We start from the raw sequence: 4,241 nt of genomic DNA, 5'->3' as shown, positions 1-4,241 counted from the left end.
AGCTGTGCAGCCACGCAGCAGGCTATCAAGAGCCATGCAGGCGGGGAGAGGCGCCCCTTCCCCGACCCAGCCCAGCCCCCCGGAGCTGTCGCGGCTCGGGAGAGGCATCTCCCACCTGGCCCCAAGCTGCTGTGGTGAGAGAGGGCTGGGGGGGAGTCCTCTCTCCCCACCACAGCCCCAGGGTAGCCTGCACCCCAAACTCCTCATCCCTGGCTCCACCCCAGAGTCCACACTCCCCCACATCCCTCTGCCCTACCCATGGGCCCCCTCCCACGAGCCCCCTCCCACAATCCGAACCTCTCATCCTCAGCCCCACTCCAGAGCCCGCACCCCCAGCCAAAGCCCTCATCCACCCACAGCTTCACCCTCTGCCTCAGCCCTGAGCCCCCCTCCCACACTCCAAACCCCAAGCCCACCCCCACCACACATCACTCCCTATTGGGGCACATACCAAAATTCATTCAACACCTGGATATAAAAAATGAGAGGGAACACTGGAGTGCTGGGTCACACATGGCCTATATCTAATTCAGGGGTAGGCAACCTATGGCATGTGTGCCGAAGGCAGCACACGAGCTGATTTTCAGTGGCACTCACACTGCTTGGGTCCTGCCACTGGCCCAGGGGGCTCTGCATTTTAATTTAATTTTAAATGAAGTTCTTAAACATTTTGAAAGCTTATTTACTTTACATACAACAGTAGTTTAGTTATATATTATAGACTTCTAGAAAGAGACCTTCTAAAAAGGTTAAAATGTGTCACTGGCATGTGAAACTTTAAATGAGAGTGAATAAATGGAGATTTGGCACATCACTTCTGAAAGGTTGCCAACCCCTGATCTAATTGCTTATCAACACAGCCCAAAAGGAGAGGCAACACTCATTGTCAACAAAACACTTTCCTACCATTTGTTCTTTCAACCACAATGCGTGCGGGTCTGCTCCAGGGGCAACCCCCAGTCTCAGACTGCAAGATCTTTAGGGCAGGAACTGGCTTTTTGTTCTGTGTTTGTACGGTGCCCAGTCCATGACGAGTGCTCCTATGAGTTAGCACAATACTGCCATCCACAGCCAGCTGACCCTTATGAGCAAAGTCCTGTATGCATAAATGATTGTCAGCTGGTTTGGATTTGCTGAAATTTCGCATTAGGGCCCTGGTGCAACAAGAGACTTTAGTAAGTACATAAAGTTAAGCACAGGGCCGGCACTTCCATTAGGTGACCCTACGCGGTCGCCTAGGGCGCCAGGATTCGGGGGTGGCATTTTGTGCGCTCTCCACGGGAGTTTCCGGTTCTGCTCCTGTCGCGCCGCCAAAGAAGGACCTTCTGCCAACGTGCCGCAGAAAACAGTGGTAGGCAATTGAGCAGCTCAATGACTGCTGCTGTTGCTTACAGCATTTCGGCAGAGGGTCCTTCTTCGGTGGCGCAATGGGAGCGGAACCAGAAGCTCCTGCACGCCCCTTGGGGAGCGCATAAAATGCTGCCCCCTGAATTCTGCCTAGGGCACCAGAAACCCTGGCACCGGTCCTGGTTAAGCAGATGAGTAGGCCCATTAACTTCAGTAGGATCACTCAGTCCTGCACTTGTTCTGAATCAGGGCCTCATTACATTCGAGTCATCTATTTACCTCTCCAGTCCAGCCAAATGTCTGCGCTCTTCCATACAGCATATGCACATCCGACCCTCTCCCATATATTCTTTGTTGTCTGATCTCCTTTGTCCTCTCCAATACATAGATAGCCAACATGTTCCATTCACGCTGTGCAGCCTTGTATATTAAGATCATTGTTATTAAGAATATTTATAGGTGCCCATGATGCAGTGGCAGAGAAAATATTATTTTAATACCAAAACCACCACCAGCTGTACCACTATTGAGGTCAATGGGAGTAGGCACAATAGTGAATCCTACATCTGGGAGTACATGTCCATAAGCCCCTATGCTGCAAACAGCCAATGAGCATCCCCATATGGATAAGTCAGGCATGTACATGTTTGGATCAGGGTCTTAATGAACAAGAATCAATACTAAATCAAAGTCACTGCCAAATAAATGAATTAATACAAATCAATGTAGATTGAAGGGGGCTATTAAATACTGAATAAATAAGTGAACACTCCATGCAACGCACAACCTGTGGAACTTGTTGCCAGGGGATGTTGTGAAGGCCAAAGTATAACTGAGTTCAAAAAACAATTAGGTACGTTCATGGAGGATAGGTCCATTAATGGCTATTAGCCAAGACAGTTTGTGAGCATCCACCCTATGCTCCAGGTGTCCTTAAAGCTCTGCCTGGCAGAAACTGGGACTGGATGACAGGCGATGGATTGTTTGATAATTACGCTGTTCTGTTCAGTCCCTCGCAAGCAGGTGGCACTGGCCACTCTTGGAAGAGAGGCTATTGGACTAGCACCATTAGCTGACCCAGTATGGCTGTTCTTATGTTTAATAAAAAGCAAGGCTCCAGCCCTGTAATGTGCTTCAAATGAGCACACCCCCTGAACCGTGGGAATGCGTCAGAATGCAAAGGGGGTCACCTGCGTGGGGTTTATTGCAAGATGAGGGCCTTGATGAATTTAATAAAAATCATTTGTTAAAAATTACTGAGAAATTAATAAAGAGCAATACTCTTAACATTAATGGTGGTAAAGAAATGAATATAAATTATTACTGAACAGAATTAGTGCAAGATCAGTACAAGAATAAGAGTTAGTGCTGATTAAACATTAATGATAATTAAGGCTGTGAGTCTGTCAAAGCCATGGATTCTGTGACTTCTGCAGCAGCAGGTGCTGGTTCAGGGGCAGCCCAAGCCAGGCAGCCCTTGGTCCAGCAGCAGCAGCAGTTTGGGTATGTGGGAAGGGGTCAGGACTAGGGCCAGAGGGTTGGAGGGTACGGCGCTTGCCTTGGGGTGGGGGCTCCCTGGCTTCCACTGGTATGACCCTACAGTTCCTAGGCAGAGAGGCCAGGGGTCTCCATGCACCCACAGGCCCCGCCCCTGCAGCTCCTATTAGCTGTGGTTCCCGGCCAATGGGAGCTGCGCAGCCGGCGCTTGTGGGGAGAGCAGTGCGCAGAGCCCCCTGGCCACTTCGCTGCTTAGGAGCTGCAGGGATACGCGGAGCTGGATAGGGAGCCCCTGCCAGCGCCGCCAACCCTCCCCCCCAGCACCTGCAGGGGTCCTGGCCCACGCACTGCCCCTTCCCACACCAGCGGGGGCCCAGGCCCCATCCCCCAGCACCTGCAGTGACCCCAGACTACCCCCCCAAACACCTACGGCCCCCACCCAAGGTTCAGTTCAGGGTATATAGTAAAAGTCACGGACAGGCCACGGGCCCTGCATTTTTGTTTACCACTCCTGACTTTTGCTAAAAATACCTGTGACTAAAACCAGGCTGAAATACAAATGGTGTCAGCGCACACAGCAGTGCAATGGAAAGAGGCCTGCTCATGAAGGCCTCCTCTGGCAGAGTCTGGCTCCCCCAGCTCAGAGGAGAAGGAGGCTGCAGGCCTCAGTGGCCATGAGCAATAACCAGGAGCATGAACAGGCTGCACTAGAAGCTGTGCACCCAGGAGCTGGGCAGAGACACCGTTATGTATGAATGTAACAGAAGGGAGAATGCTGTCAATAGCTAAGTCAGGATGGCCGAGCGGTCTAAGGCGCTGCGTTCAGGTCGCAGTCTCCCCTGGAGGCGTGGGTTCGAATCCCACTTCTGACAAAGCTCAACTTTTTGGATTTCACGCTGAGATGCCCATGGCTCCCAGAGCACATAGAAGCGGGTGTCAAACTGTTGTTGTTTTGTTCGTGCCCATGATGCCCGCTTACCCCGCAGCAGAGGCACATTTCAAATATAAAGGGGTCACAGAAATTAAAAAAACCATTGTCAGGAGTGGGATTCGAACCCACGCCTCCAGGGGAGACTGCGACCTGAACGCAGCGCCTTAGACCGCTCGGCCATCCTGACAGCTGGGAGTGTCAGTGCCCCCCGGTGGTAGAAAAGTCGCTTCGTCTCCGCGCAGCCGCACTTTGCTTCTTCATCCACCGGGGAAACTGTACGCAGCCGCACTCCGCCCGAGGCCGGACTCCGCGCAGCCGCACTCCGAATCCGTCCCCGCTGGTGCGGGCCCCGCGGGGGTGAGGCCGGTTGGGTCCGACCGGGCCCTGCCACGCGCTCCCCCCTTCACCGGTCCGGCCCCGCGGCCCCCCCTCTGGCCCCCGTCGGGCTCCCTCCTACCCCCTCCGG

General features: G+C 53.0%; 2 non-coding genes across 2 annotated transcripts; one reads left to right on the top strand and one right to left on the bottom strand.

The window, feature by feature from the left end:
• Positions 1 to 3,633: 3,633 nt before the first annotated feature.
• On the top strand, positions 3,634 to 3,716 carry TRNAL-CAG (transfer RNA leucine (anticodon CAG)). The gene has a single exon. It is a non-coding gene; the product is annotated as a tRNA-Leu (tRNA).
• A 163-nt stretch (positions 3,717 to 3,879) lies between these two features.
• Positions 3,880 to 3,962, bottom strand: TRNAL-CAG (transfer RNA leucine (anticodon CAG)). Its single transcript has one exon. It is a non-coding gene; the product is annotated as a tRNA-Leu (tRNA).
• Between the last annotated feature and the right edge of the window lie 279 nt (positions 3,963 to 4,241).

This window comes from Chelonoidis abingdonii, chromosome 19, assembly GCF_003597395.2.
Source record: "Chelonoidis abingdonii isolate Lonesome George chromosome 19, CheloAbing_2.0, whole genome shotgun sequence".
Classification (NCBI taxonomy): domain Eukaryota; kingdom Metazoa; phylum Chordata; order Testudines; family Testudinidae; genus Chelonoidis; species Chelonoidis abingdonii.
The sequence above is the reverse complement of the archived record's forward strand: the minus strand, read 5'-3'. Positions and strand labels throughout refer to the sequence as shown.